The sequence below is a fragment of the Spodoptera frugiperda genome, chromosome 1, assembly GCF_023101765.2.
Source record: "Spodoptera frugiperda isolate SF20-4 chromosome 1, AGI-APGP_CSIRO_Sfru_2.0, whole genome shotgun sequence".
Classification (NCBI taxonomy): Eukaryota; Metazoa; Arthropoda; class Insecta; order Lepidoptera; family Noctuidae; genus Spodoptera; species Spodoptera frugiperda.
The window spans coordinates 8,322,477-8,348,650 of NC_064212.1; the positions used below are offsets into that span (position 1 = coordinate 8,322,477).

Sequence of the window (26,174 nt, forward strand, 5' to 3'; positions counted from 1 at the left end):
CGCCGTATTTGTTGTTAGTACGCCGAAATGAGAGGTTCCCTTACATGTATCTACTTACGCGACTTTCGCGTCCTTAGATTGTGTAAGGGACTTTATGTTGGTGATTAATTTAAAAGACTTTTTATGCCTACCGACGCAACAAATAAACATCAAATATACTACTTGTGAGGGAGACATTACTTCGTTGATAAAAAAGTCGTAAATGGTTTGTTGTACTGACTCGATGTCGTTTTGCAGCCTCTTTTATTGTCACAAAATGTATTACAATTCCCTTAATCTGTTGATTGCTCGAGACTTTAATATACTGCCATTTTATACCGTCTTCACGACGTACCTATAGACAAGAGTTACACGGCTCCTTTTAGTTAGAATTAAATTTAAATATTTTCTCACGCGAAACGCAATGGTATTTTCTGCCACTGGGATTTCTCGTCTTACAAATTCTATTTCTCCTAGCCTTACGGAGTTTATGCACGTACTGCAATTAGGTACCTATACGGAGTTAAGATTACCTTTTGTGTCGTTACGAGCCTGTGTACTGTGCACTTTCCGTCTGCGTTTGAGTATTCCCTGTAGAAGCACGCTCTGCCCAATCTAATTAGGCTGCAAGTACGGAGATAGCAGCGATCGAAACTTGTGGCTTATGAGGACGGCAGCACGACTGACAAGATTACCAAACTTTTAGCCACAACGTACCCGTCCGCTCAAGCGTGCCGACCTCCCATTTACACTCATCGCTTCTTACCTTCGTCTGCGTCAACTACGATGCCACTTCTCAAAGCATTTTTCTAAATTGCTTATTTAGAATCTACGCGACTTACGCTATAATCACGGAGGAACCTCGAGATAAAATCTTTTTGTTGTGTACATTACACAAAAGACTGAAATTGCTTTACAATTGCGGTGAATGACTTATCACAAAACGTTCTCCTAAAAATCTTGAAGCAAAATTAAGATCGCCGAGCAAAATGTGCACTTACTATTCTTAAAGAATTCATCGTAAAATGTTATTTGTGTCATAAAACTGTAGAGCTGGTCCGGTTAAATGCGGATATAAATTTAATCTATATTACCGTAGGCCGTTAAATGGTGTTTTCATAACAATTTTTAATTATGAAACGTGGTACGAATTGGTTCATTTCGGTAGTACTCATATTTAACAAAGGGTCGGTTATGACGTACACGTACATAACTATGTACCGCATAGCAGTTACCGTGGTTCGGCTAAAGATAAATGTGAAAAATTCATTGAAACGCAAACGCACTGATACCGACTACCACTGGACGTTGTGTAGCTACGATATATTATTACAGGAACGTTTGTAAACCTTGTTACAATCACGTAAAGGCTATAAACTAAAACGATTATTAGAAATGGTATAGTACCAATACTGTTGGAAAATAAATGTGATTCACATTAAATATGGCGTTTACAACCATAGATTTAGTAATAATAAAGACTGTAGTTAGTTTTAACTATCTGCTGTATTTCTTTGTTCGAAGATAATTTCAGTGCACGTTGCAATACAATTTCGGCACGGCTTTGTTTCACCTAGACAATGAAGACAACGTGTGGGGACTCACTATTGATTGGGTTATTGCGACAGGAAAAGTAAATCAAAAGTTTGTCAGATATGGAACAAAACATGTGATTTATACTGCCAATCACGGACGTTTCTGTCAAAAGAAAAACGTGACTTATACGTGTGTCGCAGTGTGAGGACCAAAAGGCATTTATAAATAGCTTGATTGTGTTTACATGAGCCACTATTTACTTATCCTCGCGCTAATTATTACCGAGTGAGCCTTTTGTGAAGCTGTGTGCGTACGAGGATATGTAGAGCCGACAGTTTGCATTAAGTTGTTACTCGCTCCTTATAACAAATGACACGAATTTGTTCAAGTTGAGCGGAGAGCGGCGCGGTGCGGTGTGCGGAGCGCCGTTGCTCTGTTGCTCCGTAACTACATGTTTATCGCAGCTCCAGTTACAAATCGAACTTGTATATTGTGTGAACGGAGAATTATTACGTCGTATTCACGAGTTCACGATGCCTTGCTCACTCGAGCTGCCCGGGATTGATACATTTCAATAAGGCCTACTTTGAATTTTCGTTCAATATACTCGTGCAGAAATACCCGTCTCTATAACTTTCTGTGATCTGTTGTTCTAGTTGTGAAACAATTTCAGTCAATCAGTCAACACTTCAACAGATACAAAAGAAAAATGTGGCTGTAACAAAGTATTACGCAGACACAGATTAATAATGTAGTTGTAAAACAATTTGAGTAAAAGCCGTGCAAACAAGTGTGAACGTAAAAAAAATCTCTACGGTTGAGCGGTACAATTTGTTTAATGCCTAAGCTAACAGCGGCGATATGAAACACCTTAATTTGTAGATCCCTCGTAATATTTTAAATATTTCTTAAACCGGGGTCTTTGTTTAACGGTCTCGAAAATTCAAACAAATTACGTTTGATCGGTTAAATTAAACGCTACGTAGCAGTGTTCTCGGCGGAACGATTTACTTTTAGAGCCTTTTGATGAGAGAAATATTCGCCTAATAAAAAATAGAATGGGGAATTTGTTATCATTTGCCTCGTTTGAGCTTTTAGCTACCAATTAAATTATTTTGTCACTAAACGAGTAAATAATTGTCACTTTTGTTTAGATTACTAAACATTTTGACGCGACGTTAAACAATCTAAGATTTTAATGGAGAAATAATAACTTTTATTATGTACTTTATTATTCTAAAACGTGGTTATAAGGGACCAATATTTTAGTTATTTTACATTCACATTTCAATTTCGTTTTCCATCCATTAGGTACCAAGACTCTCTGAATATCAGATTGTATCTGAACAAACGTATTGTAACAAAGCAAATACTTCGATATTTATATTTTTTTCGATAAAAATGAGGATGAATGAAGCTGTTTATTTTGTTTCCAACCAAAGTCTGTTCTTTAAAACGTTGAACGTATCTACTGAGTATTTGTTTTTCATTTCGTTAGAGCTTATTTGCTTTCTTGGAGGTCGCCGGAGCGCGAGTGCGGGTGCGCGGACGAGCGCGGGAGCGGGCGCGGGCGCGGGTGCGGGTGCGGGTGCGGGAGCGGGCGCGCCGCGTGTCGCGCCCGGATGTTTTTCCGACCGATGTTTCCGACATTATATCAACCCTGTTCTTGACGCACTTGCCATTTTCCTGTAACTCGTTCCCAAACAGACAAGGAATTGTTTATGTCGTGTCTTTTTAAAAACAATGCTATCAGCACAGTTTCAAAAACCTCTCGTGACTACGTTAAAAATAAATGACAGTGCCGATAGAGGCGTACTTTTATTGTGTCGGATTTATACGAGCGGTAGGTAACTTAGTTTCCATGTTTTCATCGGTCTTTTTCGATTTGTGTCTTTCTGCGCTCTAGGCGTTGAAAGCTACCTACTGTGTTATTCGGCCATTGAAAATCAAAGCGATTTAGATTTGTAGCTCGGAACTTAGATTTATATTTATCGGCGCCGAACGTTATTGCGTTTACTGAAGCTGGTTCAAAAATATTGGTTTAGTGAATATGAAATTGCTGCACGGCCACTGCACATATGTTGCAATTGATTGTAAATAAGCCGAGGTTACCGAAATTGTGATTTATTGGCTCGGTTCATTTCATTGATAGTTTATCTATTACAGTTGCTGTCAATTCGTTACCGCGATATAGATTGTCTAATTAATGGATGGTAAATGACAAACTTGAAATATAATTAATTTGTTGTAAATGATATTCGTTGGATGCTCACTGTGCTTAGTGATGCAGATACATTTCATTCTGAGAGCCGTCGATGTCACGGCTGAGACGCGGTGCTCGGGGACAGATTAAGCGCAAGAATTATGCGAGAGATTGCGTTGCTAAGCGCTCACAGATTGAGTGAGCACAATGCATAAAATGATTTCGTCTCAGCACTTGTCTGCGCTCGAACACACTCGGAACTATGATTGCCGTCCCACTTGTTACTCTCATATACCGACTCGAAAGTTTTCTACGACTCACTTCAAGTGACGTTACATAAAAGAGCTCATGAATCCGACTCGGATGTCGACTTTCCATATTATGACGCATGCCACTGACGTTTATGACTACTTCGTTAGATTTGCATTACTGAATATTAAATTGATATCCCTTTGCGTCGTCGGAATATCATTTTCAATGATTTATATTGCACGAAATTGGTTTATTGAACTATACAATGATTGCATCCAACAATCCAGTTTATTGGACTGTTCAAAATTGAAAAGTTTGCAGTCGATTCAATATTTTCGCGTTTCCATGTTAGTGATCAGGTTGTATCTAACTATATCTATTAGAAAGTGCTCGCTGCTCACTGGACTGTTTTCTGTTAGTAAAATATTGATGAGCGTATTTCTCACCTGTTAATTGTGGTCTTGAAGCTGCAATTTAAAATGTTTTATGCCTGGCTGCCTGTAGTCTGACAATATTAATCCTGTTCAAGTAGGTAGCTAGTGGCAATTTACGCAGCGCTATATCTTTCAAGTCCGCTTAGTAGATTTCTCTTTTAGCTAGAATTTGCGCGTTCCATCTCGGCCGGTTTAATGGGCAGCCGGTGGGGCCGCACACAGCGGATGTTCCGCTGTTTTCCATCTCCTTGCTTACTCGCCTTCTTTCATTTGTTCATTGTCGACCACTAAAATGCCCTCATAAATTTTACAAACAGTTATTTCTTACCTGTAGTAAATATCGTTTTTGCTTCTTCCATGGAACTTCCATGTTAATCGTAATATCTCAGGCAAACATCTATTCCGAAGTAGATGAAATGAAATATTTCCGGTAAACAAGTCGTCGCGTTCACTGAAACTTAAGTTTTCCATTCGCTTAGCTTTGTAAGCGTTGTAGGTTTAAATTACAAGTACGTGGTGAGTGTTATTCGTCGAAGTTGTGAATTAAGGCCGAGTACACAGTGCTCACTCTGGTAGATGTGTGTGTGCGCGGAAGTTTTGCGCACCGGCACGCGTCTTGCGTCTCGCTAACGACTCTCCGGCACCTGAACGCGCATCATACTTGACAAATTAAATTCCACACTAATGCTGGTGCGGAGGAAGAGCAGAACGTTGAATACAGTCGCAGATTTCTACATCGTTCCAAATTCGATTTAGGACAACTGCACAATTTCAAGGAATGCGCTGTTTCAAAAGGGAGTGACGGACAATTCGATTGAATGTTACAGTACTTTTATTGCGTCTTTATTTTATCACGTTATTGACAGCGCCGTCGGTGCCTACACGCTGGTATTTTCGTACAAATGAATTGAATGTTGCACGCTACCATGACAGATGTTCCGCTGTCGAGACCGCGCGTTGTTTGCTCTCAGTTACAGTGTCAGGGAAATGCATTTGATTCGTATGCGGACGTGACGCCAGTTCCTATTTTACTGTTTGCTCGACCAAAGTTGCGCTGGAAACGAAGTCTAAAAAATTGGTAAAGAAAAGTCTGCGCAACCGTCAACACGTTTGTTTTTAAGGATATCTATCTAGTATGCAAATATAATTTTAATCTAAACTTTATATCTTGTAATAGATTATTAGTAGTTGTCGTTATCAAAATCCTTGAGCGCAACTAAACGTCAAATGCACCTAAGTCGATTACTCAGAAAAGCAGTTCGGTCATAACTTTCAGTTTTGCCTCATAAATCGCGATAATATCGCAATTCCCTATAGTCTGCATAGTCGGCAGCAAACTTTGCATGAACAACATATCTCGCAAGCCCTTCTAAGATCAGAATCTTGACAGTAACGCACATGCATCAAATTATAGCTATCTTCCGTCCATTAGTAGTTAATATTTCGTGTGAATAGACATGGAGTGTCGGATATGCGTAGTAAATGTATACAATATTTAGTGCTCCGAAATCCGGTGGCATTCAGGCTGGCCACGGGGCGACTATTAATAACGTGTCCATGTGTGCCTGTACTCCCCCGATTCGGACGACCTCTCGACCCTCCGGCCTTCTATTGATCACACTCTTGTCATAAACACATTTCCTCTAATGGACTCCGGCTCCGTCTTTGAGACACTATTGTTTTTGTTCATAATCAAGGGTACGCTCCGGAGCCATTCGCCATGTATCATCCCGGTTCCTGTTATGAATCATTACTAACGTTACGGGAGTTTCTTAACGAACATGACAAAAGAACTTGTACGCACGTAAAGGACAACATTCAATAAGTTTCCACTGAACGTTAATGTCAGTCCGGAATCGTTCACAAGAAAGCAGATAAAAATATTGAAAGCACAATAACGATTTCCATTTTATTGTAGACTCAGATCGCGATTAATATTTCAATTCTGCCTTTAATATTAAAACATGGAATAAAATAGTATCTTTTGTATACCCACATTAATATGGATAAGACACTAGGTTCAGAAATCAAATAAATTGGTAACTTTTGTTGCCAAAATTCCAACGTCTAGTTTCGTAAATTGGTTTGACTTCCCTTTCATCGGTAAACAGAGCGGCTTTTATCGTCGACAAAGATTACTTTATCCCAACGGAAGCGACGAGATTGAACTCCTTACACGTTGAAACCAATATCCTGGGGTATTTCCTCGACGTGGAGAGCGCTAGGTCCGACAACCTTGAGGCGTCACCTCACCTCTCGCTTGACTCTCCTCTAATCAAATTATGATCAGACGCAGCGCACTTTTGCTTCAACGAACAGAGAATAGACATTGGCCTAATTTTGTTTAATACATGAACACTATTTTTAATGAAATAGCTCACGGTTTATTCGTAATTCGTACTGGAACAGAGAGTGCTTATTACGGACCAAGTAAGTTCAATCTCTTTTATCGCGGCATTATAGCGGGGAGAATTGAACGCCGCCTCGTATCCCAACAGTTCCTATAGCGAGCGCCCACTCTCCCGTAAAATTATGTTAAACTTGTTCTTTGTTTTTTATATAGCTATCATTCTTATAAAATTCTAGTTGATAGTCCTTTCTATGAGAGAACGTTGATAACATGACAAGAAAATGATGCTGGGAAGGTCTCATCCTGATCGATTGTGCGGCAAATATTCCTCTCGAAATACGTACAATATGTAGTGACTGCTGAGACCGTAGCCAGATCACTCGTTTATCACTTTATGTCAGGCACAGGTTTCTGTGGGGAGCATTCGCATCCGCTACGTAGATGTTTCTAATATTATGGTTATATTTTTTCTTTATGACACCGAATTTCCGAGATGTCAGACACATGCGCTTGATTTCCGCAGTTATTATGAGTATCGCGTGTAGCCGAACGGCCGAATTTAAAAAATAGCTTGCCGATTATGCGGCGAGCCGCGCGGCGCGGTGTCGTAATTACGGCGTCACTCGGCTAAAACGACGAAATAAATTGAAAAGCGAGCTTCGGTGAAAATGCGAGCCGGAAAAATATATCTCCACGGCACTTGGGCATCCACTGACACGGACGCAGATAATGTATTTGTTTTTGCTAAAATCTCATTGTTATGCGGGAATAATAAATTATTCCTTCGTGACAATAATTGCATTGTACTTTTACTGAATAATTGCTTCATTAATGTTAATGAAGCGATGTACAGTTCGCAGCAAACTGTCTATTAGATTATTCATCAATCTTTATTTAAAAGAGCTCATCTTACTGTTGGCAACTATTAGACACGCTCGAATAACATTGGATATTAGTAATTGTTAGTCTAAAGCTCTAATTTATAAATTACTAAATACATATTATCGCCGCTATAATTACAAAAAGGGTATCCAGGGTTGCATTTGTTTAAATCAGTTAAAATGTTGTTATTGAAAATTATTTTCCCGGGCAAGCAAGTTGTGTCGTCCGATGAGGGTCGGTCGGACTTAATAATGAAAAAGGTTTCGTGATTTAATGCGTTCCTAGATTAATTACATTTCTATATCGATCCGAAACTCTTTTAGTGATTGCCAAATATCGTTCGTTACATTACGGACATTCAGTTTAAGTAATTATCACAAGTGGATTGGAAACATCAATCGTGTAAGTAAATGGAAATCTCGTCACATGTTGACACTGATATACTTTCACTGATCGGTAGTAGTGGTCGGCTAGTGGTCTACCAGTGGTCGAAATTCAGCCGCAATTAATTTAAAACATTTGTAACACTCATTCACTGATTTTGTTGATCGCCTACAGCTTACTTTATGTCTAAATATGACTTTGGATTGTCCCAAATCTCACATTGAATGTTTAGTATATTTTTAAAAGTCAATACAGTCTGTTTTATGTTTATTTTTATATACACATGTCTAGTATCTAGCTTATTTTATACATATGGCAACTAGCTACGAAAATACAAATGGATTAAGCTACCCTCGTCAAAGTGAAAAATTGAAGTTTGTTTATGCTGTATCAAATACATGTGTTGGGTTAATGTTACTTAATTTAATACATAATTCTATATGTTTTTTTTTATTTAGAAGTTACTTAGTATGAGCACTTGAATTAGATAGTCTAGAAAAGTATAGTTTATATTTTTCTCAAGTATAAATTAATTATTATATTTTTCTGTTTACACACGTAATATATGACGACGTATTGTTTGACGGAGGAACTCGACTAGTTTCAAGCCATGCTAGAGGCTATATTCAAGAGCAGCATTCCGCCGCGTCGTTGTGTCGCGCTACTACCTAGCAGGTTTAGTATGTCTCACAAACTTATAATATAAGTATAAACTAATTAAAAAACGGACCTCCAACATCACATTACCTATTCTTCTTACTCAAAACCAGTTCATTATTATTTAGTTCGTTTCGGCTCCCGATAATGGAAAAAGTTGAAACTTTGTTCTTGAAGAACTGCTCTCATAATTAAGTTTAATATTATATGGACATCGCTGTTGAATATTTTTGCGTATTTCATACCTATAGGCACTTTATGTGATTTTATTAACGTTGTTTGAAAACATCGATATTTGTACGAATGAATCTTACTAATATTATTGATGCGGAAGTTTTTGTTTGTGTTTGTTACACAATCACGTCAAATAGCTGAAGGGGAAATATGGAACAGGGGTGGATCATGGGCTGAATTATAACACATGCGCCAATTTTTGTCACACGGAAACACGGGTGAAACTGCGGACAGAAACTAGTTTTTACTTAAATAATAATAGGTAAGTAAGTTGATGAACATGTTATGATATTACTATGCAAACTTTATATGAACGACTAAACAAATTTGGACAGTTTCTTATCTAAATAATCACTTGACAGGATAGAAATCGAAAGAATAATTTTGATATGTTTGACAAAATCTATATTGACACGAAGGAAGTCAGGGGCGAAAGCTAGTTCCCGTATATATGTAGAATCCGGGAGGTTGAACGTGACTTAAATACACTCAGGTTGCCTTTGGACTATAAAAAACAGGATTTCCTTGTAGTCGGAGGTTATCTACGATTCTATTCGCGGATTGCTTTCAATGCTGTCGCGGAGAACAATCGGAGATGATACAGAGAAGTCGAAATGCTATTAGATACAATCGAAGCAAATAAATTGTGGGATATAAACCTAACATTTTCGTTGATTTATCTTCAAAAGTGTAGTGGCTACTATTATTTTTCTTACGCGTGGATCGGTGCTTTTAATGCGAATTATAGAACTAGAAATAAACCGGTAGGTGATGACAGAGTATTAGCAATTTATTACTTTCCATTCCTACTCTTCCCGCGATTGTTTCTGCCTGAGGGAGTACAACAGAACTACTATTTCCAATCCGCCTGCCTAACGGAGTGTTTATAACAAATCCTTTTATGTAAAGGTCTATAGTCCAGCACTAAAATGTCACAGCCTATTGATGAATACAACTAAAACTATAAACTCGAAATCAAACTATTAACTTCACTAAACTGAACACTGAAAACTTCAAAGCTGAAAATCTCAATAACACTTTCCCTTGAGATTACTAAACCAACAAGACAATCGTGCTTCAGGCAGTAGGCATGATTCGTGATACTTCAATCTGATATAGAGTCCGATTTAGTTATAGCATAGTTTATGACAGCTTTGTGTCTCCTTTAATTCTAGTTAACGATCTAACTTCGAGACGAAGGAACCGTGAATTTATGGCAAACATATATTTGTGTTAGAATAACCTCTAATGTATTACTCCGCTCATGTGTGGTATAATTGCCGATTGTAGAACAGAGAGGCCCCTCGAATCACAATTTTGTTCAACATTACGAATTTTATAAGAAGGCTTTATGTTGATACTGTATCGCGAAACGGTCGCACGTCCCGGTCAAAAGCGACATGCTCCGTGTTATCGGCAAAATAAATGTGTACCCACGTAAAATATTAAGTTTTAATGTGGAATAATAAGTGCTGTGAATTTTTCTTTCAACAAATGTTTTACGCATTTGGTGTTTAGATAAATGAAAGTATGTCCAAATAAATTAGGGTCGGATTGACCATTAGGTCAGCGTCACTCACAAGTCGAGGCCTTTTACAAAATGTGCGACAAATTCGAAGGATTGATCTCGACGCCATTAAAGCAATGAGAGACATCCTTTATCCCACAAGACAAAGGTGTATTTGAACGAAAACCGTCATTGTCTTAATTCCTGACAATCCGAATTCCTATTATAATAAGCTGTAGTAGATAAAGACAATTCTAAGGGGGCGCTCTGCGCTATTTAGACACCAAATAAATTATGTGACGATTTCCTCATTGGTTTAGGATACAAGCACAATGGTATTGATATAATAATGACTTTGTGTTTTTATTCGAGCATAAAAGGCCGTCTATCTAATAAAATGTTTGGGAACAGTTGAAAACAGATATTATCTTAGCTTGACGTAGGTACGTCTAAGAATTATGGGACATAATGTACACACTACGAGTCCTAATTTCTACTAAGCCTGTAAATTACTGACCTCAGACTTGCCTCTTACGTCGTGACCTTATAAAGTAACTTTTAAAAGGATAAGTAGTCCTATTTTTACCCAGCTTCCTTGCAAAAACCATTTAATACATTTAACAATTTTTCGTAGACGAAACTTTTTCATTACGATTAATGGAACAAAATAAATAATTTACTTAGGCATAATCAAAAGTAGATTGGTTTCATGGAAACAAAATATTCAAAAGAAACCGAAGAAAAATTGAAGATATTAAGTCTCCACAGATTCATTCAGTGTTAATATCTCTTAGCAGAAGTTTGTTTCGTTTTATTTATTTAAGTGAAATAAACATAAAATGTGACTTTCCGGGCCAAAGGACAGCTTGAGATTTCTGTAAAGAAGTGAGTGCTAATTTAGCAGAACGAATTGTAAAAGAGAAAGATGAATCCGGCTGGAAATTAAGCTTGGCGTGCAGAAACCTTTACGATACAGTTTCCACTTAGTGTAATTGCTAGTTTTTATCTGAATTGTTCAGCATAAAATTAATTTCAGTTAAATTTTTTGATTGATGCTAATGTTTTTTCTAATGTAGCCATTAAAAAGTTTGTTGAAAACAAACCAGCTCGTTGGTTTAATAATTTTCCTCTTCGCCTTATTGCTATGAGAAGATGATGATAATGGAAGGTTCAACTCTGAACTTATAGTACATTTCAGAGCGAAATGACTCACGTCCTTAAGGAATGGAAGTAGTTATGGCCCCCTGAAGATAGATACCTACGTTTTTATTTTACGCAGAACGGCATGCCTGAGCCGACCACGATAAATTATCTATTGTTGGGCTCTGAATTCAACAAGAGCCGTTTTTGTTCAATTCTTCGTCTCGTCGTCAATGGGAAATTTATTACCTCCTCTCCGCATTTAAATACGGCCGATTATATCAGCAAAGAACTTAAAATGTTGTGAGCACTCAAGTGAGGATGGCAATTTTCCCATTTTATTTCTCACCTTTATTGGGGTGCGAAAATTTTTATGCCATTAGCTGCAATATATTTTTTTGTTTACTTTCTTTTTCAGTTATTCTCTTAAAAGCTGTCGAGTACTCGGAAATTTACAGACGTCTAAAACTCTTTAGGTTTACTTCATAAAACTAACACTTCATTTCTAGAAATGTTTATTAGGTTCGAAGATAGGGAGGTGTCTGGGATGTACTCTTAATAATTCTAATAAATTGCACTTGTTAACTTCTTACTGTTTTCAACAGTGCTGTAACAGTGATATACGGCAGATTTGTTATACCTGAGCAACGTGTCAAAGTTCGAAGATTTGTGGCACAAACTTATCGGTTTCTTTACATTTCCATACTTAGTAGTTTGATACCAAAAATTCGATAGAACTTTTAATTAGAACATTTACCAAAGTAGGTACTCTCTTTGCCTTGAAGATTAAAGAAACTTCTCAGTTACCCCGGAGTGCTCTTATAATGGCGCGCGGATCCTGGACCTCAATCGTCCAGCGCTCATTTGAAATCAAAGCAGTTTTTTTATTGATCTTCTGAATGGGCCCGGCGCAGGTTGAATAAAGTTGTAAGCGGTGACCGTAATCTATTTTGTGCTCGATCCCAACAACGTGTGACCGACGTCAGTCGGTTGACCTAACATATTTCTTCTATTCGCCGGTGCTCGTTACTTTTGTGAACACCGGGATTCCATCTATCATTTTCCTCTCACACCGATGACCTTTAACTTGACGTCTGTGAGTTTTCCCGTAAAGAGTCTTCGTTCATTTTTTTGTTACAAAGGCTGTTCAACAATCTATTGTCAATTCCAATATGTCAAACAGCTGCCGACAAAATCCACCATGATAATGAAAAGATCGAAAAATAGATGAGATGAATTATTTTAATAAGGGGCGGGTATCCGTCCGGCCTTCCAAGTTAGGAGAGCCTAATTTTTCACTCCTACACACTCTTGATTAACCGTTTTCTGTTGTATGAGAATCGTTTATCCGTTAATCATTATTGTTACACAAGGACTTTGTGTCGATGTATTCTTATTACGTAGTAGTTAATACACCTCGATGTATTAGAAGTAGCTTTATATCATACGAGAACTAATGGGATGGTCGTGCCTACTATTCCTATTGTCAATGTTTAATCACAATATACTAAATTATGATCAATTTCATTCTTGTTTCGCTGGCAATACTGTTCTCTAAATCTCTTAATTTAGTCTTGATCCCCAAACACGTTTGAACAATTAAATCGATTCGTTGTTGCGAAGCTTTCAGTTGTGCTTGTGCTGAATCCTTTAATGTCATTCCAACTGTTCCACAGTTAAATGGACGTCGTTTCATTAGCTATCCCGCTGATAAAACTGGACAGTTAAATTCTTTTCTGCGCTAACCTTTCTTTTGTTTAACGTGATTCAAGATTAGCGAATAAACTTTGGATTTATTGTTTCTTTTGTCATGAGTTCTAAGACTACTTCATCATCACATCGCACCGTATTCTATTCATTTTCCTAAGTGTCGTCTAGGACCACTAAGGGACTTTAACAGTCTGTTCATTTAAGACGTATCTGCTAGATATTACTGTCATCTACAAGATTACCACTGGATGAAACTGTCATTTATTAAAGTGTAATAAGGCATAATATTGTATGTCTCAACATATTTATTATTATTTGTTTAGGTACGTAGTGCCTACATTTCAAAGGTTGTTTATGTTTGTTATGAAAATACACATCACATCTAGTTAGTAGTAGTACAAATATAAAAGTCAGTTAGTTTGTCCCACGTTCGCTACTCGCTCGGTTTGCATACATAAAGTTGATGTCACAGAAGGTAGATACTTTGATCTCTGCAGATCAAGTTCGCTAGAGATGTTCAAAAAGCTTATGTTGTGTGGTTAGAGCTGCGCGAACCTGATATCATACTTATTCCGTAGAGCGGCTTCAGGAATTCTCCTCCAAAATATACTTTAACGTGGCAATTGAGGTATAAGATTCTCAAAATGGTTTCCTTAAATTCTGTGTTGAATTATTGAGTGTTGATTTTATTAACATACTTTTGTTTATTTATTATCTCAGGTCCAAGTTGCTTTTAATATTTTTTGTTCGTACCTAACCCACAAGAACATGAAATATGTGAAAATTATACGGAAACTCGGCATTAGTATAAAACATAGAATAACAATGATGAATTAATGTGTATTGATTTACTGAATAACTGCGTCAGCGCTATCCCAAAAACTGTTTAATTATGAACACTTTTATTTGTTTTCACATCGTATTGTTTGACTTAAAGTTACTGATTAGTTGTGGGTGTTTTGTTACCAGTATAAATCCTTTGCAAACGAAGCCTACTAATTACTCTATTAAATCACTTTAGTATTTGTTTGTGTGCGTTATCGTTGGATTAAAATAATTTGTCACCACCTCTGCTCTTTCCGCGGGTGCCGTAGGAAACTTAGGGACTATACATTTAACAGCCTAAACAAAGGGCTTAGTACGGGTTTCTTTTACGTTTAACGAGATCAAAACGAGACTGCCTTTGGCGCTGTGATTGGCCGGCTGCAATGAACCAACCAACAAGAACCCTTAGTACGAGTTTGTTTTACGTTGAATGAAAATGAAACGAGAGCGCGTTAGGCGGTGTGATTGGCTAGCTCCAATAAACCAACCAATCAATGCGCTCTCGTTTCAATCTTGTTAAATAAAAAGCAAACTCGTACTAAGGCACAGAGACTAGCAGCTAGTAACGCTCTCTGGTAAACCTGAACTTTTTAAACTACGATCTTCAACCTGCTTTGCGTAAAGATAATGGCAAACCAATACTGATAGGTAGAGAAGGTCCATAGTTTAATAGCGGAATATTACAGGTGATGACTGTATTAGCCAGATTGAAAGTTTTGTCTTTATGTATGACTGAAATAGAAAGCAAGGTAATTAATTAAATACAAATTGTTCATGGTACATTAGTTTTCTTGTTGCCCTTGAACCATCAGTACCAGGAAGCAAACATGATGGAAATTAATCGACGTTTTATAGGAATTGGACATTTCATTGAGCACGATCTTTCACGTGATTATCGAGTCGAGCAAAGTATTATTGTGTTTTGAAAAAAAAAATTGCTTGAAATTGCGCTTGGTAAGGTTAAAGATCCCCTTTTTATCACTTGGAACTAATAACTTAACTTAATTGGATGTTATATTTAACGTGTATACTTCTGCTTACCCCTTAGACTTTAGCGAATAGATGGTGTGATGATATGTTGTTCCACAATTTTATTGTGAAAATGTCCTTTAGTCCTTCTACCAGTTATTTTTCAATCAACTCTGAGAAATGTTTGTATTGTTAGAAGCTTAGTATACCAAATATAATTATTTGTTAAAATTATATTTATTTGTATCAATAAAATAAATTACTGTGTCTCTCATTTGTCTAAACTATTGTATTGAAATTCATTCTACGCGTGCTCTTAGAAAATGAAATTTTATATTTTAAATAGTATAATAAACCTAAATCACTATTGTTCTAAAATAAACATAATATTTTAGGTAATTCTAGGTACCTAAGGTATCCTATAAAAGATTTTCTAGTGCTGAATTTTCTAGTATTCCATTACGTTATTACATTTAAGTAACATTTATTAGTTTTTCATAGAAACAGTTTTAGTATAAATTATTTGATTCTATTAAATGAAATTGAATGAAACGAAATCGTTGGGAGAATCGGTGTTATATCAATTAGCGAAGTTGATTTTAATTTAGCCCAGGAAGCTGACCTACCCTTTGAAATATTCATCGGTTTCACCCCTCGTTCAGAAACTTATCAATGATTTTCGTTATTGGTATTTAAGCCCGCGTAATCCACAATTCCGGAGTCTATTTACTTGATCCTTTGAGTTCGGTAAACATTTTATTAATAGATGTAGCAAAAATCTCATAAAATTCACTCAAACTATTTATAGTAAATTATTACATTTTATCTTTATGCACTATTTTTTTTCGATAGCATGCTATACCTATCACTACCCACAATCTGATCATGCAGACTAGTGCTTGTAATATACGCATTTTTGTAACTTTTTTTAATTCAGCACACCGTTACTATTACTGAGAATTTCTTAGTAAAATAATCCAATAATAACATCTAAACCATCCAACAATGGCGTACGTTCCACAAACCATTGATCATATTACAGATACACGTGTTTCTTCCCTTCGCGAAATAACACAAAACCATAGTTTTCCTTCATCGTTGAATATTTATAACTATGTTTATTCATCGCAGAAAATAACACTACAGCTTATTTAGAAAAGCAATAATAAGACATTAGTTGCCTTCCTTAGCCCTGAAAGTAAATAAATCACGTAAATACTTATTTGAACTAAAACCATCAGCGATTTCTGAGAATTCTGTACCACCTCCATTCCAGTTACTCGTCGTGTATAAAGTCTTACATTTAAACTAATTTATTTATTTTAGCGAGTAAATCCACAGCTAAAACCTAGTTCTATAATATTTTATTACTTTAATCACGAACTCGGTGAATTCCTTATCCACTCGACAACAGTTCTTTCAATTGCTACTCAGGAATTCCTTTGTCGAAAGTAGCTATCCTCAGACATAAATTTACTGAATACCTATTAATTACATTCTTTCGTATGTTTGATAGTTATTCCGTAGTGCTACACTTTGCTTGGCTAACTTTGAGCCTATATTTTAGGTACAAGAATGAAGTACGACATCCCTTTGTGTTGAAAGAATATATCGTAAAAAGGAATTTTCTCTAGCACTGAGTCCATCTACATCTTACTTAGAAAAAAAAAAACTCAAAGCTATGTTTTATTCTAAAGGAATAGGGATTGGTCTGAACTTTGAAATCCTTCGTCTTATCCTGGCTAAGATAACAGAGTGTGCGTTTTACCAATATCGGCTGAGAGATAGGAATCAGAACAGCAGCCTGTTGGCGACGATCACTGAATAAAGGTCTTCTTTTCCATACATATAAATAGTTTCTACGTATTTACTTGATTTATCGGCGAGAACTTCCTGTTTATTGTCTCTAACTAATTCCTTCTACTCATTTATATTCTTCTAGGTAATGTATTCTGAGTTAGTGTTCCCACCCTGCTTCTTCATCGTAGAACAGAACCTTTTGATCCACTGTGTAATAGTGTGATTTCAATGGTAATCCAAAACGATCGTATCCAACGTTTTTAGTTGCAAATGAAAGCAATTTCGGTTTGCATCGGACATGATTAGGTTGTGTTCAAATCCTAGTTCGGTGGTTATTAATTCTGTGTTTGTGGATTAATCCTGAGTGTTACATTCTGATTTTACTTCTACTACTCGCGTATCTCAGTGTACGCAACATTAATTTGTGTTCATTAATTAATTTACTGAACTTTAATTGCTTTGTGTAGTCGGCTGTGTATGGCAAACATCTAATCCAAGTTTTTTGGCAGAAACTTTGCATTAATTAGTACAACGCGTAGTATAAACTTTGCCCGATATTAAGTTTCCGGAGCCGCCATTAAGACGCGTTCCACAATTTTCTCAGTTACCATCTCGGCTACCATCGTGAATATAAACGTGAGTAGTCTTTCGTTTCAATTCGATATTCCCGTTCGCATCACTTCACTCACCTACAGAGTATCCTCCCTCGATTAGGTAGCGTTATTAAACTGCGATCAGTATTCTGTGAATGGCACCAATCAGACAAGGCCAACCTCACGCTGCGGTAATGGACGTAAAACGATAATTTTACGATCCTTATAAAACTCTTACAGGATTATTGCCATCGTGCATGTAATATTCATGATCAGAATTTATATGCGGTAATTCCTTTATGGGATATTTAGATTTTGCTGTTCGATTCGCCTAGCAGATATTTATATTCAGAATATCGTGTGGGTAAAAGCAAGACTTCAATAAGCATATTTTCCGTGAGCATATTTTCTCTAAAATTCATCGAATATCGCTGGTGTGCCATCGTCTGATATGAGTAAGATGCGTGCTGCATCCCTTTGATATTTTTAGACATTATTAGAATTCCGATGAAGTACGGCTTCCGGGAATGCCATGATTCGTAGATTGCATTTTTCGACATGCATTTTTTATGGTATATCGGTAAACGAGCAAACGGATCATCTGATGATCAGCAATCGCCACCGCCCATGGATACCGGAAACACCAGTGGCGTTACAAGTGTGTTGCCGACCTTTTGGGATTTAGGAATTTAAGGCTTGTTGGGGAATTGAGGATTGGAAAGGGAGGTAATTGGGCCTCCGGTAATCTCATTGACGAAAACTAACTAGCGTTGTTTCACGTCAGTTTTCTGTGAGGCCGTGGTATCACTCCAGTCGAGCCAGCCTATTCGTGCCGAAGTATGGCACTCCCACACTTAAATCATTGTCGAAAAGGCTCAGCTCTGCAGCATATGCCGTTAAAAAAATTAGAAATTTAACCGATGTAAATACAGCGCGATTAGTATACTTTAGTTATTTTCATAGTATCATGTCATATGGTATCCTCCTGTGGGGAAATGCTGCTGACATTCAGTCTGTCTTTGTGCTGCAGAAAAGAGCCATTCGATCAATTTATAATCTTAGTCCGAGGCACTCTCTTAGGGAACTATTTAAAGAAATTAATATATTGACTGTTGCTTCTCAATACATTTATGAAAATGTAGTGTATGCTCACAAAAACATTAATTTATTCAAAAAGTATTGTGATATACATAATATAAACACTAGAAGTAAAAACAAATATATTGTTCCCACTACTAGACTTAAGAAAATAAGTGGTTCGTTCAGATGTCAATGCATACGCTTTTACAATAAAATTCCCAGCGATATTCAAAGTTTGAGCCTGAATAAATTTAAAAATGTTATTAAAGAAAAACTGAATAGTAAAGCTTTTTATAAATTTAAAGACTACTTAGATGATAGTCAGGCTTGGGAGTGAGCCGCTATAATGTCCACACAGGTCATGTTGACATGTTTGTAACACAAGTTACATTTTTATACAATTTGACATGATATACATTAATATCATTCGATATTTTTTTTTTTTTTTTACATATTGTTTTTAAAATTGTTAGTTTGAGGACCGTGCGAGAGTTTGCCTAGTCATTTCACTTTTAGTTAATTATATTCTGACAGTGTGAGCATTTGTGTGGCCTACCCAAATGTTCTTTTGGTTAGTATTGTTCGTCGGATCATTCAGCAACAGCCGTCAGCTGAGCTAATTGTAAACTGACACATGCGTGCTGCCATCTGAACAGGTCCGCTCAAACTGCTGTGGCTCTTTCCTCAAAAGACCACTACAGAATAAACTTGCACGGTTCTCCGACATCTCTAATTGATTTTGTCTGGACTTTAAAAGAGACTATGACCTCTGAGTTTGTTTCGGCATTTCTTCTCAGAGTAGTCAGATAGGAAATGCCGGCCTCATCTAGCTATTTGAAATATTGACGTGTAAAAGTGTTATTTTATAATCTATTTACAGAAATAAATATCATTTATCATTTATCATTTATCATTTATCATTTATCATTTATCATTTATCATTTATTGATTTCAATTTCTTTGCCATACCCAGCGGAATATTTAGTTTAGGCGAATTTGGTAAACAATATTTTAATGCATCAAATCCAAACAAAACGTAATTTAGTTAACAGTAACTGATTAAATGTTTCTTTTACAAAATTACCCAAAAATATACAATTTGCATCCATTCGTTACCCGACTCGGTAATTAGGTACGTAAATTACTGAAGCCGCATGCACTGTGTTGACCAATTGGTAAATTATGTGTAATACGAATTGCAAACATAATCTATAAACTTTGGCTGACATTATTTATATCAGGGTAATGTTGAGAATGTTCTAGGGATATTTAGAAAGATTATTCGTAAAATGGAGGCCAGGGGTTGAAGTAATCTGTGAGGGTTATAGAGTTAAGATGATACTCGGTTCGCAAGAAACCGCAATTTTGCCATATCAAGATTGAAGAAACTTGTCTTACGGTTGCTAATGAGGGCACGACACTTCCTTAAAACAAAGAGGAGGCTGGCAATAGGAAACCGTTAAAATGAAGAAGAAGGGTCGGGGAAGCAATCTGGTATTCATTGAAGCCGCATTTCTACAGTCAAGTTGGCAAGCCATTTTGTCTGAGTAAGACAATAATAAAATTCTTAGAAATAAATACTTACAGCTTAAATCCTCAACAAGTATATAAAAATATATTTCCATATTATTCCGGGAATTTAATAACATTGTCGTACTGTAGTATCTTTACATCAATTCCACCCACTAGTAGTGACATTGTTGCTAGTTGGTTGCACACGATTTCGATATCAGCCGTTTCCACTAATTGATCCTCATAACATAAGAGGTTAGATAAGCGTCGTATTATAAGCCAAAGGTCATCTTTTATATAACTTACCAAAATATGGGTGCGTAATATATTTATCGTACAGTATATGAGTTTGATTAATACACAAAGGTTGGGTAGCCCTAATGAAACCCAGCAGATAATATAATACTCGCCGGAATGAGCCAAAAGAAAAAAATAAATCAGACGGAGTCGAGATAGACTTTGGCAGCTCGGGGAGTAATTAATCTGCTCCTTCACCGCGGCCTTAGCATTTAGCGCGTCGAGTAACGAGCGCTGGGCCTCACGAGCCTGATTGGCATCTTTTATATGCAAAGACACGTGATTGTGACCCGGCCGCACTCCCCACGTCTCCCAAGATGGCAACCTTTAAACTTTTCCCTTTAATTGCCGATATAAACAAGCCCGAAACTTTATACTAGTACCCACTGTACTGTTAGTTTAGTGAAACATCTAATTAATACTAATTTCCCAACGACGCGCCTTTATGTACGTAGGGACGTGAAACGAGCTCCATTTTGAATCACTCGCTGTAAATATTATCCCTTTTAAGTAGAGATAAAATGTAAGTATTGTGAGTGGTGCCGACCTCAGGGAGGATTACCAACGCAAGTTTGTCCTTTATACGCGACTATACGTGTATTACGATTAAGTGAATGTCAAACGTCGACTATTCTTGTTGCTATATTTGGTCTCAGTATCCGGTTCTATATTTTTGTTACAATGATAAAATCTCACAATGGCCCTGATATTATTTACGGGTGGGATTAGGAGTGTAGACAAGAGCTTAGTAAGTTAACGGCGACTTTCTGACACTATTCATTGGCACTTGAACTTCTTAATGGCCGTAATATTTCATTGAAGCCTGTGAGTAATAAAATTATCTTTTTATTTATTGTCTAATTAGCAGCGGAGCAATTAGAGTCGAAATTACTTTGGATGAAGTTGTTTTTAATATTATTTTAGTCCATAGTAGTGTTCCATTTTAATGTAATCAAATAAATATACGTGCTACCTATACGTGTTTATACAAACACTAAATTCGCGCGGCACCAAAAATCTGTCAAGATCGAAATGTTATTGGCAACAGTGTGAATTGACCCGAAATAGCTTGTCAGTTCCATGAATAATAAGGTTCATGTGACCTATAAGTATAATGTGCTAATATCAATGTAAATGTCTGCGAGATGGCTGTGGAGCACTCAATGTAATTGTTATGTTGCGACATTGTACGTCCTGAATGTTAACTGTTACTCGACACTTAATAGACCGTCTAGTATTACAACTAATTTACGTTAACTGACTACAGATTTACCGGGAAATGGCGTTGGCTTTAACAAAAAATCACTTTAGCGTGCCACACAAAAACTATTAGGTAGTTAGCATTTATTGCTTGTAACATCCTGACGGCAGCACACGGTCGGGCCATTGGCTACAGCTGGATATTCAGTAAACATGCCTAAAACAAGCCTTAAAGACAAAAACATTTGCCAGTATAATTTTATAAGTACAGCATTTAAAGTTCTTAATATTTTTTCGAAGTACGAAAGTTTGTGTAACATCACATTTTTAAATTTAGCCGGCGTTAAATCGCCACGTCCGCGTGGACCACATTCAAAGCGTAAAGCTTTGTTGTTTTTATAAAAAGAGGCAGAAAGTCGACGTACCATATTTCTAGCTAGTGTGTGCGGTCCCCACGAAAACTTTATTACAGACATAGCATGATAAACATGTGGCTGGCTCGGTTAAAACACTGTATGAATACCGACAGTCTGTATACAGTCTATAGTTATGCACGGCGCAGCTTTCTTCCTCGACTCTCGAGGAATCTTTGAGCCTTCTCACTCTTTGGTAAATGTTCCAAATTCTTTTCCTCCAGTTTCATATTTCTTTTCGTATTTGGAATTATTACTTTGTTTACTACCGTAACTTAGGTACGTCTAAATACTCAGACATGTAAATAACCCGACGATGGATATTGTTCCGAAATTGTTCAGTTTCTCCAGAGATAAATTGTTTTTGAAACAAGGATTTGTTAAACTGTGAAATAAACATTGGTCGCGGCTCGGACTGAATTCAATAGATCACAATGAAAGGAATTGGGAAAATATGATTTTTGTATTTGGATACCGAAGCAAAGGGGTCAATATTTGTAAATCATTTGATTACGATTATGGAAATACGTGCGTCCCTTTCAACAAAATTCCGTAATATTATGTAGGCGTGCCCACTCGAGTATACACCTGACCTGTTTATGTTTAATGGTTGGTCCCCTCATTTGGTAAGCATTATCGCTGTAATTTTCTCTTTTAGGTGTTAACAGTTTAATGCGATTGTTGAACAATATTGCATTGTTTAATGTTTGAAGTGGGTTGCTTTTTTCATGTCTTCGTGATGGTAGCGTGGCGGTGAAACGTAGCTCGAGCAGCATTTTTTTATCTTGTCGGTGCAGGCGGGGCGCAGTGGGCGGCGGTGGCGGCGGTGGCGGCGTGTCCCTGTCCCAGTGTATACTGTAGCGCTGCCCGCCATCCCGCGTCACGGCTCACCACACAAATCACTACGACGCACCCCTTTTAAACACTTTTTAAACCGTGATTTATTTTGCGACAGCATTATCCACACTGCTAATCCTCTTGTGAATTATTGTCCTGAAACTTTGTTGTGGCCGCGGTTCAAGTAATCTAAAAGCTTCTAGTTTTTATACCGTTTAGGGAAAATTCCTCTAATCTATTTTAATCTGAAATGTATATTATTTACATTACGCCCCTTCGCGTGCCGATTGCTGTTAAAAGGGATGTGGGTACGCTTCATCGAATAATAACATGAATTTATTTAATATCATTTGAATCCTGTTGGAGCCGGCCATTGTTTCGAGGAAATTGTTTTAATTACGTTAATATTCATTTGAAGTTTGTAATCCGATTTTCACTGTTATGTAATAGAGGTCGAAATTAATAGAGGTTGTGTGTAATGGCTGAAGTAAAATCAAAAGTAGGTCCTCGTAATGTAAGGTTCGCATGAGGTGCCCTCGGTCGCTTTGTTCGGGTCCTTTCATGCTGTGCCAGTGGCACTCCACCGACCCGCGCCTGTTTGTATTCCGTTCACGAACTTTCCGAATATATTATTTTGTAGGGGTAAGTACAGACGTGGAGGAAACTGATTTAAGAGTTCCCATTCAATAGGGCTCTAAAAGTGCTCGGATAAATTCTCTCCCGCCTACATGCGTGTCCTTCCAATCGGGCACGAGTGCTGTAACTATTGTGCGATTGTTTATACATTTACTGACCAACGTTGTTTTATTTTATTCGTGGGATTACACATATAAAATTGTGAGCCTTAATTTACTTTTAAACTAAAAACAACCAGGTCAACAAACACTATTCAGTTTATTTAAAAATAGTGTTCTTATGAAATAGTAAAATTTACATTTTTTACGCAGATAAAAGTTTTAACAATCACGTGAACGTGAAAGTTCTACTAAAATCGAAAACAAATTATTTGGTGTATGTAGGTATTTCACTGTGTTATCCAACTTTTATTCCCAGAACTTGGTCTGTTCGATACCAAATATCATGCAATGGGACCCGTGGTAAGTAGGTATTGTTCATAAATACATTTCTAGTGGAAAATGTAAAGTAGACGAAACTTAAGTAATTCACCGAGTTTATTCAGGTTTGGATAAGACGTTTTTTGGACATTTTGCAGAAGATTGTACCTACATCGGCATTAGAGCGGCTATCCTAAAGTGAAAACAGTGTCACTGAATAGTTTCTTTGAAATCCTGTTAAAGCGGTGAAAGGGGATATGTCTGCGTCGCCTATAAATGAGTGTTTAGCATTTTTGCCATGTTTTTGTTTAGCGCCGGCGAGCACGCTGTCGATCGGCTCTGCCAAACAAAAGAGAACAATTTGCATTTTAACCAACTGATAACTGGACCAGCTCGACGTCGCGCCCTCTAATTTCCTCTGGACCCACCGGAGACAACGTAATTTTCTTTTTTGCACAGACTTAAAGATAAAGAAATAATATTATCTTTTCCCATGGCGACGAGATAAAACTTTTCCCCATTTTTAACTTAATTTCGGAGGCCCGATTCATTATAGCTGTTTCATTAAAACCGGACACCTGTAAAACCACGGTAACTGCTTCAATGCTTATTGTTTTGACCGTTCCCTGTTCGCCTGCGGCATATTCATGAGTGGAGAATACACGGTACAATGGCTCCGATGCCGTCCGAGCTTTGTAATATAATATCGTGAAATATTGATTGATCTAGATTCAAAGGCCGACTCTGACAACTTAGTCAAAGTCAAGCTCTCTACAATAAGTTACGTTCTGCGAATAAAACTATCTAAATCTCGCTTTAACATGTGCTGATAACTTTGACAATAGTAGCTTTCGCTGCTTGCGAGACTTATGATAGTATCTAGTGCGGGAGGCGGGGCGGGCGCGAGACTCGCTTGAGGAATTTTGTAGGATTAGTTTGAATATCGTAGATCCAAGCCTTGTTCAGTAATCTGATACGAGGGGTGGCTTTGTTATTTTGTTGTTGCATATTTCATTGTTTAATTTACATTACATTTTTTCGTCCCGACGGATATGAAAGGCCTTGGAGCTAGGAGAACAAAGCCTTTTATTCTGATATCCTGTAAAATTAAAATAAACCTTGGACAATACGCACGCATTGCGTATTCTCTTCGAACAGGAAAAAAATACGAATTACCAACCCTACTTAAATTCTATAATGGCAATATATTTTTGTTGGATTCCTAAAGTGATTACGTTTAAAAAGATAGCGTTAGGGCGATAACGTCCTCTTACTTTTCTGATTAAAATATTACAAACAGTGGCCCGCAATAAATCACGGAGGAGCGTGCGTTTATTCAGAATCGTAAATTAAAAAAGTTACCTTCGCCAATTGTGAATGAGTTATTGTGCAATATTCAGTTCTGGTTCCTAGTACGAGTGGCGTGAAACCTTCAATATTATGTGAGTCAGGAGATAATTGTGCTAGCACCGTTGTAACCAAAAAGAACCACACAACATTAATAACAGCACTTAATTATATATTCGTACAAAGTAAATGGGCCCCAATAAATGTATTTGTACCCATTGAGGTTTCTGCTCCATAGTTATTAAAATGAAACTTCATTGGCTGTGTATGTTAATTAAAACCGTTGTTATGTACGTATAACAACGAAATATAACGGTTAACGGTTGCTGTAAATAAAGTTAACGTTATTGACAAACCGCGTATTAATTATGGAGCATAGATAATCTGTTAGAGTCGGTCACATTTGTTGATCTATGTAGCAAATATATTGTCATTGGTTATCCCAATATCGGTGGTCTCTTGATAACGTAAATAATGGCACAGTTGACTAAAAAAAGGAAATTTTGTTGCCCAAATCAATATATACTTTAAAGTTAACTCTAGTGTGTCAATGACTGAAACTTAGAAAACGTTTGAGAAGATTTATTTACAAAAATCCCGTCTATATACTTTACCACACAACTGTTGTTTATTTCCGCGTCCAAATGTTAAACTGTCTTTAATTTCGGACTACAATACAAATGGGCCCACAAGTGCGGGAAACTCGCGTCGCCATTTGTTTCACACTGCTTACAGAAGAAATGAAAGATACTGAGATTGTACAAATAAATGTGACATTCATACATTTGGGGGCGTCGTCTGAACTAAATAAAGCCTTAATCTTGTGCTAAGTGTACTCACACGTTTACTTAAATTTAATATATTTGTTCAAGTCGTTTCATATCATTATTTATTTTATTTAACAAAGGTACAATTTTATTGTATGTTCGGAATTATTGATATTACATTTTATTATGCTCGTATAATACAGGTTGAATA

The 26,174-nt window shown here is 36.9% G+C and overlaps 1 protein-coding gene across 7 annotated transcripts in view; it reads left to right on the forward strand.

Annotated features, from left to right (window-relative positions):
* Positions 1 to 26,174, forward strand: part of LOC118273138 (neural-cadherin) — a 281,396-nt gene that overhangs the window by 136,055 nt on the left and 119,167 nt on the right. The gene's annotated exons all lie outside the window — the stretch shown is intronic.